The sequence below is a fragment of the Herpailurus yagouaroundi genome, unplaced genomic scaffold (assembly GCF_014898765.1).
Source record: "Herpailurus yagouaroundi ecotype Mexico unplaced genomic scaffold, PumYag 355, whole genome shotgun sequence".
Lineage (NCBI taxonomy): Eukaryota > Metazoa > Chordata > Mammalia > Carnivora > Felidae > Herpailurus > Herpailurus yagouaroundi.
The window spans coordinates 7963670-7979480 of NW_024412572.1; the positions used below are offsets into that span (position 1 = coordinate 7963670).

The window sequence follows — 15811 nt, forward strand, 5'->3', positions numbered from 1 at the left end:
AGTTTCATTAGGAAGGTTCCCCTGATTTACATTTTCTGGGTTTAGTAAATTCAATTCAAATTTATTTCCTCCTAAATGAATTTTTACTACCAGAAGGCCCTTGTATGGAAATGATCTTCTATCATTATGTGGTTGCCTGCCCCTGAGGGTGAGATGGCCTTGATATTGGAGTGGCAGCCAGGGCTTGGAGAGGACTGGAGTTACCTTTCAAGGCTGCGTTTGTACACACACACACACACACACACACACACACACACACACACACACACGGCTGAAACCGGAGTAAAGGACACGCTCCAGAAGGAAGGTGCTTGTGTTTGTGCCTGCGTTCTTTAGGACAAAATATTCAGATCTGGCCGTTCTGCTGAAAGCATCTTTGAAGGCAGCAGGGGCCAGGACCTGGGGGTCTGCCTGCCTGTTTTCCTCCCCACCTGGCTCTCTCCCCACCTCTGCCTCCCCTGGAGAAGTGGCTTCTGAGGAGATATGCCGCCAGAAGAGCGCCTGATCTCTGTTGAACCAGAGGCCTCCCCTCAGAGGCTATGTGGATGTGTTCCTCAGGCATAAGAATGACTCACCATGTAATGATTCCCTACAACTCCGTATACTGTAGGCCCCACACGTGTGGGGGAGTGGTACTCTCAGTGTCGCACAGTGGCATTGAGTTCCTCCATTACCAAACTGTGAAGACTTCAGTTTTAAAAAACAGCAATTGAATCATGTTTGGTAGAAAAGGTAAATTCTGCAGTGTCTTTGATAGAAACTCCTCATTTTCTACCCTGCAGCTCTCAGGTCACACCAGGGGGAGGAAGTCAGAGGTGGGAGGTGGGAAGGTCAGATGAGGGATCCTGGTATTAAGGGAAGAGGGCGGAGGACCTGCCTACTAAGCCCTGTGTCCAGGGTTGCTGTGGCGGGCATTCATTTTGACAAGGCCAACAAGAGGTGACATACAGAGCAGCATATTTATTCCATGTGATTCTTAGTCTTCAAGGTGAGGGATGCATTTTGATGTTCTGTTAATTGTTTTCAATCATATATTATAGTGTATTATCCAAAAATCTTTTCTAAACTTTTCCTGAAGCAAATGTAAGCTCTTGTAAGTTAGGTATTAGTTGCGTAAAGTCATTTCTCCTGAAGCTTGTGAGTTTTTCCCTTTTGACCTTCAACAAGTGGCTCCACATTGTTCTATCACTCCATCCTGCCCGTCGTCTCCTGAGGGGCTTAGAGGCATGCATCCTCCCGATCCTTTGTGCTCTGACATCTTTGGTGTGGCAGCTCTGTCCTCAGAGACCTCCCCCGAAATCGTAAGATAGCTCTACCCATTTCACACATCCCAGGCAGAAGCAGCAATGTCCAGGCCACAGGAGGCATCTTCCCCCTGAGTGTGTCTTAAGAATGAGGACGCTTCCCCCAGAAGTGTCCAATACACTCCACCATTTCTCCTGGCCAGGAATTGGTCAAATGTCCCTTTAGCAAGGAGAATGGGATTTCCTGACTGGTTTAGATGAATTAGGACTTACCTCCAACACTGGGAATGTGGTATCACAACCAACCAGAATCTGGGCTTTGCCAGCCAGTGAGCAGGAGTGATAGCTCTTAGGCAGGCAGTGATACTGATTTCATCATTGGTCTTCCTGGCAGGGACTTAGAGGGTACCCACCACCTGTTTGTTTATTCATTTTAAGAGTTCAGCTTTAAAAAAAATTTTTTAATGCTTATTTATTATTGAAAGACAGGGAGAGACAGAGCATGAGCATGGGAGGAGCAGAGAGAGGGGGAGATACAGAATCTGAAGCAGGCTCCAGGCTCTGAGCTGTCAGCACAGAGCCTGATGTGGGGCTTGAATTTACAAAATCCGAAATCATGACCTGAGCTGAAGTCAGACACTTAACCGACTGAACCACCCAGGTGCCCCTAAGAGTTCAGCTTTTTATTGAACATGTTATAAAAGAGGTTTAGTCAGAAAGCCCAAAGCCCATGTCATCATCAAACTTCAGATTCTTCTTTCTTTGCTTCTGCCTTCTTCTCAGCTGGGGCAGCAGTGGTAGAGCGGTCAGGGCCTCTGCTGGTGCCACGCCAGCTTCTGGGACAGGTCCACCAGCCCCTACCATGCAGACAAGGCTCCTGATGTTGACATCGGCCAGAGCCTTTGCAGACAGGCCTGGCCACAAAGGTTTAACACTTAACACCTGCTGCTTTCATGAGGACATTGATCTTATCCTCCATTTCTGTCACCTCATTGTCATGCAGAATGAGGGCGCTGAGTAGATGCAGGTGAGTTCCAAGATGGAGGCCATGGTGTGGGCGTGTGCTAGTCTCAGGGTGAAGTGGGGGACCCACCCCAGCACGGCCTCAGCTTCCTCAGAAGGATTGAACACCTTAGCGGCAGCTGCTGAAAAGTGATACTGACCATTTACGTTTTTCTAGTCTTTTGTCACGTGCAAAAATATGTTTTTTTTCTCTTTAAGTTGTAATGATTAGAGAAATTATTCAGTGCTGTCCTCGGGCCTCTGTTTCTTCTTGCCTGAACTGGACAATGTGGATTTTAGAGTTGGAAGCCCTCTAAGAACATGCAACTCACAAGCACCTGGGTGGCTCAGTCAGTGAAGTGTCCGACTTCAGCTCAGGTCATGATCTTGTGGCTTGTGCTTTCGAACCCCACATTGGGCTCTGTGCTGACAGCTCAGAGCCTGGACCCTGCTTCAGATTCTGTGTCTCCTTCTATCTCTGTCCCTCCCCTGCTCATGCTCTGTCTCTCTCTTCTCTCTTTCAAAAATAAATGTTTAAAAAAAACCATGCAGCTCAATCTTTCATTTTACAAATAGGGACACTGAGGCTCATGCTGCTAGGGACTTGCCTGGTGGGTGTCTCATAGCTGGTTTAGCTGAGCATGCCTGTGATGGCTTGTCTCTCATTTCATGTTTTTTTTTCTACTTTCACTATGCTCCAGCCTCTTTCTGTCCATGTAATCAATGCTATTGTGCACTTTTAAGCTTTTCTCTCTGTTAAAACCTGTGCAAGAACTGAAGAACTAGAGAGCAGTCATTTATAGCTCAGCATGAATATTAGATACTTCATATTTTAAGTCTGCTCTTGAATCATTTAAAGACATTTCAAGCATTTATTAACAGAATGAGAATTATTTTGGAGGTAGGAGACCGTTACTTCTCTTCCCGGTCTTTCAGAATGAAACTGGTACCTCGTCTGCCTTCTTGCTCCTCGAAGGCACAACCATCTCAGGAGCTACAGCAGAGAAGAGAAAGGGACCTTGCTTCACATGAGGAAAGTGTCCTGCTGAACACCATCCTTAGACCCTTCATTTAATCTAAAAATGTTTTGTGTGTAAAGTACAAGCTCTGTTGTCTTCTGTAAGCAGAGGGTGAGGTGGGTGAGGTGAGGCCCATGGATACAGGGCCATCGGTCCTTAGAATGCTCCGGGTCCCAGAGATGAAGACATCTGTCTGACAAAGTCCCCCATGTCTCACAGTCCAAGACAGACTTCTCTTCTCCATAAACAGATGCTTTTAAGTGCCTGATCATAGAAGCCTGGGAAGTGGCTGTTTGTACTACCAAAGTTTGTTTTTTTTTTTTTTTCTATGCAGATAAAATCATCATGGGGATCCTATGAAAGGAGTATGTCAAGTATGTACCTGGAGTATCTCCCCTGGAGTATTTAGAAACTGACTTGATTTCCACACTGAGTATTGTTTAAAGTGAGACATACATAGTCTTTCCCTTAAAGTGACATGCCTCTGAACTATTAGGTCAGAGACCTAGTTAGGCTATTAAGTCAGAGAAGCAACAGGCTAGTACCAAGAAGGTGGTGTAGGATATTATGCCTGCAGTCCTGTCTCTGAGCTGTCCTCCCCCGTTGCCACCAAGTGCCATGGTTACTGCCTTGTCTTCTTCCCCTCAGGGTAGCTCTTGCTCAGTGCTGAGGCCATTCTTTGTTAGGGTCTATGTCACCCACTGCAGGGTGTTTAGAAGCCTTGGCTTTCACCCCCACTTAAGTCCCCACCCAAGTATGGTGACACCTAGAAGGACCTCTGCTCACCTCGAACCACCTCCTAAGGGGACATAATGCTCCTGGTTGAGAAGGTCCATTCAACACAGAACCAACTAGAAAGTTAGAATTCTGGGGCCTGACTTAGTCATATGTCTAAGCCTGTCTCTTCCTCTGTTTTTAGGGCAGTTTTCTGAATCTAGAGAAGGAGGACATTTCTTTCTGCTCACCTGGCTGCTAACATTATAGCTTCAGTCAGCAAACAAATGAAATAAACATTGATTATCATCCCCCCCCTTCTCTCCACACACCCATGGGGCGTTCACTCATGCATTATGGATGCATTTTCACACCAAAGAGATTGCTAAACAGAACCAAAGGGGGTAGCGTGGGGTATTGTGACTGGAAGACCTTCACAGCAGGTCGTCTTCTTACCAAATCTCAGGGCCCAGCGCCCCAGGCTCTGTTCTTCAATGCCCAGGGGGCATGTGACATCTGCACAACCACCACTTCAAAGCGAGATGCAGGGTTAGGGATGCTTGGCAGTTTCTTGGACATCAGACAGCACTTGCAAAACAAATTTGGTGAGTTATGAATGAATCAGAACCAGACGAGTTAGTTACATTTCTCTCAGAATGTGTATTTAAAACTTCTTACACACACACACACACCCCAAAGAACATTCATCCCTTCCCGGGGGAGGGGGTGTTGGTCACATGTACTGGAGGGTTTGCAAAGCCAGTGTAGTTTTCCAACCCATGACATATCTGCATTCTCATCCCTTCCCTTTTTCTGGGCACCAGTCTTCCTGGTAGGAGGTTATCCATTTGGGCCCCTTTAAAGGACTGGGTGAAACCAGGTGACAGCCTTCTGCAAATTCAACTGGGAAACCTCTGTATGTAGAAGTTCAAGGTACCCTCCCACCACCACCCTGAGAGGCTGGGTTCTCACAGTTCCGACATGGAGATAGACTTGTGGAGGTGGGGTTTGGGAGGTGGCAGGTCGTGGTGCTTACAAGGAGGAAGCCGACAACCCAGAGGTGCTCACTCTTAATTTGGCTTTCTCTTTCTTATCCTTCTATTTAGGTCTCATTAAATGTCACTTCATTTGACAAGTCTTCCCTAAGCTCCTATTCTAAATCCTCTTTCCTGTTATAACCTTTTATCTTGCCCTGTATTGCCCTTTTATCTTGCTCTTGTCTCTTCTAGAACTTAAAACAATTTGTAATTACATTTATTTGTATGATTGTTGGTCACCCCAGTAGATTATAAGCTGGGTGGGGTTGAGAACCTTATTTATCTTCTTGCCATTGTCATATCCCAGTTCTTAGCCCATTGCTGGCATGTAAGAAATAGTTGTCAGATGAGTAAATGGTGATGGTAGACTCCTCTTGGGTTGATGTTTTTGAATAAGGGGGGAGGCAGAGGGTCTGGTGTACATGGTCTGTGTTGGGGATAAACCTTGATTTGGGGATACTCAGGGAGGCAGGAGGGCGAGTTGGGCAAACCTGGGGCTGCTCCATGTAAATCGAGTCTGAGCCTCCTGGTAGTCTACTTGAGATTTGGTGCTTCCACTGGAGCTCCATGAGATGTAAAATCCAAACCTTTGGATGACATCCAGAGGGAAGAAGGCCAGTTGACAACTTATATAATGTAGATTGGTGATTTCAGAAGCACAGGGCAGTGTTTTCAAAAATAAAATAAGACACTAAGGGTTGGGGGAATGGCAGAACATGGGAGTTGAGTTTGCTTCTGACCTGGGAGGAGGTGCTATGCAATGCTGGAAAGAGCTCAGACTTTGGAGTTAAGCCAGCATTTGATTCTAGATTTCACCACTGACTAGTTGTGTGGCTCTTAGCCAAGTTGTTTATCTAGTCTGTGTGAAACTTGGTATTTTTATCTGTAAAATGGGCCTAGTGATAGCTCCTGTTCTGCATTGTCATGAATATAGAGATGACATGTATGTCTACCTCACACTTTGTGTCCAGTGAGTGTTGATTCTTAGTTCTTTTTCTCTTTTGAAGAGTCAACATGGAAGATCTAAGATTTCTCCTTCTCTCCAACCTAATCTCGTCCCATTTATTTAGTCATTTACCAGTTCTTAGGTATATAGTGCTCACATGCAATGTACTCATCATTGTGTTAAGGGTGGTAAAGATTCAGAAGAAATGCAGGTTTCTCCTGCAGAATGTCTCCCATGTTAACATATTCCTAGGAGAATATACCTTAGTTTTCAATAGTCCTGTTTCATATTTTATACACAGCTCTGAATAAAATGATTTTTCAGTTGATATTTATACAGGAAATATATCACGCAAACTCACTGTACATTTTGAAAAAAAGTCTCCACAATTATGTTTATAATACAACTGGTAGAGCATGAGAAACAATTGTAGGTGATTTGTAGAGCCCAGAGAGTATCAGTAAAGGAGATGTGCTTTGGGGATATTTTGGGGGCTAAGAAAGGCCATGTGACTACACTAAAGGAACATTCATCCTCTTCTCTGGGGAGGAGTCTTGGTCACATATATGTGTTGGAGGATTTGCAAAGCCAATTTGATAAATAGTGAGGTAGACCAGACTGCTTTTCCAACCCATAATACATCCGCAACACACTCTTCCCCTTTTCCTGACCGCCAGCCTTCAAAGAAGGAGGTCATCCATTTGGGCCCTTTTCAAGGTCTGGGAGAAACCAGGTGACAGGCTTCTGCACATTCAACGGAGAGATCAGGAAGTGCTATTTTAAACACTTTACATCCTAATGTGATAGTTTATATGATAGTTATGTGCTGTACTTTGCTTACATTTTAGGAAATACATTATAATATATTTTGGTTTGGGGTTGATGTAATGCAACACATTATAATTTTTCCTATTTAAAATAATGGGAAATAGGTTAGCATTTCCCACTGAACATACGATCTTCAGAAACAGATTACCAAAATGTGCTTTTTCCCACGTGGTCCTTATCTTCAAAGAATGTATAGTCTAGTTGGGGTGATAACACAAACAACAAGAATTAAACTTTCTTATAAGGAACATAACATAAGATGACATACAGTTCAATTAGGTGTTGGGGTATGCATTATGGTCTGTTGATTTCATAGGGATTAGAAAAAGCAGAAGCACTTGGGTGGGGGGGAAATTCCAGACAGGTTTCATGGAGGGGACTATACCTGCAGGGACTTTAAGAATGGCAAGGCCTGGTTAGGATGGAAATCAACTTATAAGCCATGGCTGTTTGAATGTCAGGCTTGAGAAGTTTCTTCCAGTGAACATTCCTTAAATACCTATAATGCACCAAGTACTGTGTTAAGTATGAAGTGATAAGGCAGAAAACATAAAACATTGTATTATACCTGCCTCAAATCTCTTCATGTCTAAGAGTAATCAGAAGACATGTACATTGAAAACACACAACATAATTCAAATGAAAAAGTTACAACATGCTGAAAGAGAGGGATAGTGACAAGAGGGGAGATGACATACACCTGAGAAGTCACCATGGCTTTGGCTAGGATAGCTATGTTACCTGAGATGGTCTTAAGGGAAGACTATGACTAGGGCTGCACCTGTTATTAACAACTGGTCCTGCAGCACTCATCATAATGGATACCACTGGCCAGGAGAGCTGGTGTAGGGTTCTGGAGCCTTCTGTCCTGCCTGGCATAAACCCTCTATTTAGTGGGTTCAAGGGAGGATCCAGGGGACCTGAGGAAGGGGGCCTGGGTGGTACAGGGAATTTGGGAAACTCAGGGAAATGGCCATTTACCGACCAATATGAAAGTGTCTTAATATGTAATGATCAGTTTGTACTTATCATACCTAGTAGCTGAAGATTAGACCAAATTAGAACCCCTGGGGTGAGTAAACCAATGAAGTCAGGTTATCTAACTTCTTCTCACCCCACCCCAGAACAACGTGTTTACCCCGTAACAAATACCTTGTTTTTGGTTTGGTTTGGTTTGGTTTGGTTTGAGGTTCCACCTGGTTTAACCTGAGGATCTAACTTAGGGCCTGAGTACCTGCCCCCCCCCCCCCCCGCCCGCACCAATAGAAATAATGGAGAAACATCGTTCCTTTTCTAACTACTCTGAGCATTTGAGTTAACTCTAATCCAAGGGCACCCACCCCCTGGCCCCTTCCTCAGATCCCTGGACATCCCCTGCACCCAGTAAATAGAAGATCTATGTCTAGCAGGGCAGAGGGCTCCAGAGCCCCGGGCCAGCTCTCCTGGCTGGTGGTGTCCATTCTGACAGGTGGGTGATTTTTAAATATTACTCCCTGGCCCTCATGCCTTCCAGTAAGAAGCAACGAATCATACTATACCTCACTAAAGTCTTGGTTTGGGGTGGTGTGTTTATTGTTAGAACTGTTTTCATAAAAACAATAATCAAACACCTTTAAAAATTTTGTAAGCATCCACTTTATATATCAATATGGTTTAAAAAAAAAAAAACAAATACCACAGTCCTCATGAACAAACAAACAAGACAGTTGGAAGTGGTCTGTCGATGGTTGTAATAATAAGGAATTCACTGGGAGGAGTCATCATGTGCCTGATATTTGATGGCTCTGGGAAGACAAATGGTGTTCCATCTGTGTGCATACTTGTATTCAAGAGAAAGAGACACAGAGAGTGAGACAGAGACAGAGAGACGTGTGTCTGTGCCACTCTGTATTTTGGGCAGTGTTTCATAAGATTCTTAACTGGCTTGTACCACCATATACACAGTGTTCTATTAGCAATTGTTTGGCCAAGAATAAAGAATTCCTAATTATATTTTAGAAATACAGTTTAAGGAGCTGAAGTTTAAAATAACTGTCTTGAGCTTCAGAAAATTCATCTCTGGAAACCATCCAGGGAAGGATATTTGTACTTTCCAAGGGGGTGGGGGGGGGGTCTGGTGGGGCAAAGAGCAAGTCAGATTTTTCTTACATTTCAGGCAGTGGCTTCCTGAAAGGTTACTCATACATTTCTTTAAAACACTAATTGCTTGCTTTCTCAAGAGCCAAGACGCATCCAGTCCTCCAACCAAATTCTCACCTAAAATCAGAAGGCTTAAAATCCAGTTATTTTAAGTGCTGCGTACTCTTAAAAATATGTGTCTGGTTATGTTGTATATAAGCAGCTCATATCAGAGATGCAGCAAGTCAAGCTGTATAAAATTTAGTAACACATGCCAGAGAGGAGACAGAGGGAGAAGAGAGAGGGGAGAGGGAGAGAGAGAGAGAGAGAGAGAGAGAGAGAAAGAAAGAGAGAGAAGAGAGAAGAGACGGGCGGGGGGGGGGGCGCAGAGAATGACTGATATCCTACCATTTCCTCCAGGAGAGGCTCGCATTTTACTTTCAACCCGTTTCTAAAAATGGTAAATGCACAGTAAGAAAACAAGTTTATCTGTTGCAGGAAGGAAGGAAGGGCAGGGAGAGGAATCTAATCTTCAACTTGGTGTGATTTTATTTTTATCCAACTGCTTTTGCAACCGAACATCTGGGGGGAGTGGCTAGTGCAGAGTTGGGGTCTCCCTAGGTTTCAACAGCTTCATTAGGGTCATCATTCGAGATTCATTTCACCAGGACCATGGTGGAAAATATGAAGTCTTTGCAAAGACGGGAGTTGGGGGTGGGGTAGGACAAAGTAGGGACGTTCGCAAGAGTGTACCAAGTGAAATGGTGATGGTATTGCTCATAATGACAGCTTTAGGATTTCTGCTGTCTACCCTTGAGGGCTTCAGGTAGCTTGTGTTGTTTCCCTTTCCCGTGAGGAAGCCCAGGATTGGTGGGAGTGCCTCGATTCTGAAGTCCAGGGTAATGATCGAGATCTAGTTGATTCAAGGTTAGAGGTGGATTTCAACCCAGTTCTTGCAGGGCTGGCAATGACATTTGGCTCTAGTGCAAATGACCTCAAAGGCAGTAACAGGCAAGTGTGATCCCCGTTAGGCTTGTGGTGGCTCAGAGAACTGGGCCCAAGTTTCTAAACTGGAAAGCATGCCAGTAATGCAAGTGTATTAGGGGAAAGAGCATTAGGTTAATTTTTTTATTCATTGATTCAGTGATTCGACGTCTATTTCTTGGTCACCTATGAGGTGCCCAGTGCAATGCCACAGGCTGTACTCAGGGTGCAGTGAAGCTGGCTGCTGTGTCACCGCCATCTCTTCAGTAACTCCTCTCCATTGGAATCTGTGGCTATAACTGGGTATTTTGTGCCATAGAGAAGGAGGAAAGGATGTGGATGGGTAATGAGGACAAGCTGGGATTTTATGTATCAAGATGGTTGTTAGGGATGGTAAGAGCTGTCTCTTGGGTCCCTTTTAGCAGAAAGGAACATAAAGCTTTCAAAAGAACCCTATTTTCCAGTTAGTGTCAGTCCTGACTTTTCCATTTGTTTTGTGGTCAAGTGAAGGCCCTGCTGAAAACCCAGGGGTCCGGTGGACATTGGCATGCAGGGGCCCTCAGCTTCAGCTCTGGGAACAATAAATCAGGCAGATCTTGCTGAATAAGGAGCCCTCTCCAGGCTGTGATGTCAGAGACACATATCACTTGGGATTCTGCAGTTAATGGACTGCTATCCCACTTCCTTACACTTGTAGAAATCATGCTCCAGTAGCATTGTTGGACTCGTCTGGGTTGTGCCTGGTTGTGCCTATGTCATATCAGGCATTGTGAATACACGGCCCCTCTAGTAAAAGTCTGGGGTGTCTGACTTTGGAAGAGAAGGAATGTGTCCATGAACTTTAGCTTGTCTAGAAACAATGCTAAAAGCAGATTTGATGGCTACTGTTGCTGTCTTTTTGTAAGAATATGAACTGCTGTGGAGTCTTGTTGAAATACAGCAGTCATGTGCATCTCTATAACTTATTCAGTAGGACCCTACCTGCTGATTCTCATTCTCTCAAGAGCATAAATTAAGTCATACAGCTCTGGCCTTGCTGGGAGGTTGGGATGGGGAGTGGGATGATCAATGGGGCTTGCTCTCAAATCCCCAGTTGTTCTGCTCCTACTTTTCCTTGTCATTCTCTCTGTTTACGTTATTTGCACAAGCTTGGGGGACCAGAGGCAAGAACTGGCATTTGGATTAATGGCTAGATACTCCAGAACAGTCAAAGAACCAAGAAATAATGTTTATGTTCTGTTCTGGGTTATATATTTTTATGGGCTGATGGCGAAAGAAATAATGATTTTAGTTTCTTAAGTGCACACTTCTTGCACTAATATTAAAATTAGCTGCTGTTTGCATTTGCTGAGTGCATATTAACCATGGTAGAGGGAGAGTGTGGTGAGTCAAGGGTGAGTCTGTTGGAAGGAAAGAAACCACGAATTCCACTATTGCTGCTGGCTTCACTCAAAGTAGAGATTCAAATTAGCACATACTATCTGAATTAAATAAATCATACTGTAAAGAAATTAGACGGGTCTACATTTGAGGAAATCTTATTATAATGACTTATAAAGGAAATTATTGCCAACAAAATTTTGGGTTTTAATTTATCTGATCTGCTTAAAGCATGACACACCTGTCTATGTGATAAATCAATTTTTTGAGAATAGAGACCTGGATAGAGAGTAGTACTTAGCTCTTAAAATCAGAGCTTAGAATTGTAGAAAGAGAGGTATTTTATCTAGGTCAAGTATTATTACTGTTGATATCTTCGCCGTTTACCCAGAATGCTGTCTCTGCCGTGTGTTTGAGGCAGCACCCAGCTCCTTCCCAGCTCCCTCTTTCCCCTGGTGTGTCTGTTGTGTGCTGGCTGTGTGTCTGGGACAACCGCAGGTGCTAAGGTTATGAGGGTGAGTGGTTAGATGTGATTTCTGCCTTTGTGCAGCTTAGGGTCTGATGGGAGAAATGAACAAAGGAAACAGATAACCACTGGACATGTGCATTTTCTCTTCTGATATCAGAGTCAGCCTGGAAGACCCTGAAAATAATTTCACTGCCTGTCCCTTGGAGATGTTTATAAATTGCTCAATGATTTTTATCATTATGCTCTTTTACCTTTTGGAATTAGTATCATGATGGCTCTTCTGGTGGTATCACAGTTCTAAAGGAAACTGTGAACCACTCATGCTGCCCAGCCCAGGCTCCTGACTTCCACAGTCGCCTCTGGGGCTGAGGCTTGGCTAAGTAGTTTCCAAGAGAAAAGTGGTCAGTTAGGACAGGGCACCTGCCTCTTCCTGTTCCTTCTGAGCCAAGGAGTGGGATAAGTATCTGACAGCCTGGAGTGGGCCCAGCTTCAGTCTGGAGTCAAGGCTGACCACCTAAGTGGGGAAAATGCCTCCTGGCTTTTACACTGCTGCACTCTCTCCGGTGCCGCTTGTTAGCCAGCCTTCAGGTTTTAGCCCTCACCTGTTTTTAGGAGGCCCTCTCCTGCTGCCTCAGAGGGGAGCTCCTTGCCCTTGGTGCTGGGCTGGGAGCAGCAGTGGGGGCTGGCTGGGGAGAAGGGCTGGGCTGAGGCGGAGGCGAGATTATTGCCTGTTACACATGGACATCTAGACGGGGGAAGAAACATAACGGCTTTATTTTTAGGCTTTGCTAATTCTCACTCTTCTCCTAGTTCGCTGCTACCTGGCAACAGCTTATTGTCATGGCAACACCAATGTTAATGAGTGAAGCTCTCTGTGTGTCTGTTTTACCCAGTGCTCTGTGACAGACAGTCTGTGGAGCTATCTTTCTGGCCATCGGAGGCTAAACGCTAGACTCCCTTCTCTTCCGAAGGCCTCCCAGGCCCTGTCCGTGAAGGAGAGGAATGGAGGCAGCTGCCGAGGGATTTCTGGTTTTGCTTACACATTCCTAACGTATTCTGTGTTTACAGATGGGCCTGCTGGCTTCACACACTGCCCCTCCCCCGCCTGGGCCACCCCCTCTTGACATGTTTCACTGGCAGCCATGAGCTTTTGAACAATAACCAGTTTTCTCATGTTCCAGGCACCTCGGGATTTTTATGCAGGTTTTCTGGCACCTTCTCTGCACTTGGTCAGCAAGGCTCTGAATCCTGGGTCCTGAAGAGGGGGGAGGTGGTTGCAGGTCTCAGAGGGAACCTAGGGCTTACATCTGTGAGTGATAGCCCGCATCCCCCTGCCCTCAGACTGAGAAGCAGTAATGCCACCATACAGTGTTGTCTTGGTTTCCCTGATATCTGTTGATAGAGGTTGCCATCTATGGCCTTGCAATCATATGTGAGGGAGAGCAGCAGAGCCAGCAGCCTCTTCGTGCCTCAGTTTTTCCATCTCTAGGCTGTGCCCATCTGAAACCTTGACAGTCCTCCATGTTAGTCTGCTGAGCAGTGATGCATGTGAAGTGTTCTGGGTTCCCCTCACCAGTCCTATCATGTATGTGGCTTCCAGAACCTCTCTGTGCCTCAGTTCTCCCACTCATAAATTAAGGAGAGTAATCAGGTAAATATGGGTCAAATTGCTTAACGCAGTGTCTGGCATAAAATAATGGTTCAATCAATATTAGTTATTACTGTGTCTGGGCATTATTTACTCCACACACCAATCTTGTGAAATAAGTACTGTTCATATTCTCAGATTGCAAAGAAGGAAACTGAGGCATGGAGAGGTGGAACAGCTGCCTTGGGGTGACTGGAAGTGAGAGACTTCAGTTGGGAGGCTTGGGCCACTGAGCTTGGAGGGGCTTACCCTCCATGCCCCTCAGGGTCGCAGTCCTCACAGCTGTGGAGAGCTGCTCCCTTCTCCTAAGGGTGGCCTTGGGGCCTCGTGAATGTGCATGAGCACTTTGCACTCCTTGGATAGAAGGTGCTATGTGAACCAGAGAGTTACGAACTTTCACCAGTGTCATCTCCAGGGAGGTGGCTCTTAGTTGTTTTGTATGGCTTATCTTGAGGTTGGCACTGCAAGGCTCTGTAATAAGCGATGGAATCAGGATGCTTGGAGACCCCTCCCCATGGCCCCAGACTGTTCTCAGGACACAGGGTCCTTGACAACTGTCTCTCCATTGAGCTATGAAGCACATCACCACTCATGTACTCCCTCTAGCTCATCCAAAGTTTTCAGCTCCTTGCACAGCTTTATTTTTCCCCCAAACTTCTTGTAAGTAAATTATTCTATGTATTTTTTAAAAAAATAGCAGATTCACATAGTACAAAATAAAGAATACATGAAAGGGTATACTGTGAAAAGTCTCTCTTCTTCTTTGCTCCTCACCTCCAGGGCCTGTCCTGGTAGGAGACCTACACATCAGAGAACATATACACATATATTGTTTTCTCATTCGCCCCTGATGTGAACACTTATACATTCTGTCCTGCATTGCTTTTTTTTCCCACCTAACTGTACCTGGGAAATTGCTCCTTATCAGTACACAATTAATGAGAAGTGGCCTCAATCATTTTCAACAGACAACTCAAAAATTTTATTGGGTTTTATTCTAGGTCAATAAATTTGTGAATAATTGTGATGAAAACTTAAGAAAGCCTAAACACCAGCAATAAGTTAATAGAAACAGTTTTCTATTATTGAGTATCACCAGGATAATAATACCAGGATTCTTTTTAATCCCTTAGCCATTTTTTAACCTGTGTAAAGCTGAAATCCAAAGTTGCAGAGCTAAAAATGAGCCTGAGTCTGTCTGCGTCCACATCCCTGTGCCCTTTCTGTCACACTGTTCTCCTTTTCTTATGTAAATATGCTCAAAAATGGATCTCAGCCACAGGCCTGGGCCACAGAAGCTAGCTTCCTCAGAGTGACCAGTGTACTTTTTTTGTTTTTAATGTTTTTATTTATTTTTGAGAGAGACCAAGACAGAATATGAGTGAACCCACAGAGAGAGAGGGAGAGAGAGAGGGAGACACAGAGAGAGAGGGAGACACAGAATCCGAAGCAGGCTCCAGGCTCTGAGCTGTCAGCACAGAGCCTGACACAAGGCTCGAACTCAGGAGCTGTGAGATCATGACCTGAGCCAAAGTTGGACGCTTAACCGACTGAGCCACCCAGGTGCCCCGTGACCAGTGTACTTTAATTTAGTGATGGCATTGCTGAATAGTCCTCCTGCCCACCTGCCTTTCCTCCTCCTGCAGGCCCGGCCATAATCCATAGGCAGACACTTCTGATTGGCAAACATAATTTATTGATGCATGAGGTTCATTTGAACTCCATCTCTTCTCTTCTGTGCTTCTGTTTCTTTACCTGTAAATTGTGCAGAACTGTCTCACCCCTGCCTAAAAGAGATACTGAAGAGGTGATCAAAATAATGTTAAGTGTCTCCCTTCCTCTCTCCTTCTGATGTTGCAGTGGGGTGTCCTCTGGGTCTGGGCTTAAGCACCTTGTGAATGGGAAGTCAGGAGGAAGGGGGCATGAAAACCTGGAGGCAACTTGGGAGTGTGTAAGTGCTGATGCTTAGTACGTGCTCCGCAAGGACTGGCTGCACAAGATAGCCAGATCCACATGTGGCTGTGTATTTTGGGTTCACTGGTCAGAGATATGTCAGAGACATGCCTGTCTGAGGTCCCTGGCTTCAGCGTTCATCTGCTATTTGGAGGTGTCCTGTTGTATTATTCAGGGCTTCAGCCTTCATTTTCCTTACCCCTCACACTGCCTCTCCCTTCCTTTCTGTGAGCTTGCTCACTTCTTAGGATAGGTTCTGGTCATCTATCGTGGTGCTGAGTTCTCTGCTAACCTTATTGGTCATGACTTTGTGGGACTGGCATCGCTGAGAGGGCACAGACAAGTTCAGAGCTGGGCTTGCTCACCCCGGCCACACCCAAGCAGGTCCTGTCCCCTGGGTAGAGTGCCCTCTTCCTGCTTTCTAGGCCTGGCTACATCATGTCCATTCCCCTCTCCCTCCACTGGGGCT

At 45.2% G+C, this 15811-nt stretch overlaps 1 protein-coding gene and 1 pseudogene across 23 annotated transcripts in view; one reads left to right on the forward strand and one right to left on the reverse strand.

The window, feature by feature from the left end:
• CACNA1C (calcium voltage-gated channel subunit alpha1 C) overlaps positions 1-15811 on the forward strand; it is a 761926-nt gene that overhangs the window by 238417 nt on the left and 507698 nt on the right. The gene's annotated exons all lie outside the window — the stretch shown is intronic.
• Positions 1913-2678, reverse strand: LOC121022116 (60S acidic ribosomal protein P1-like; annotated as a pseudogene).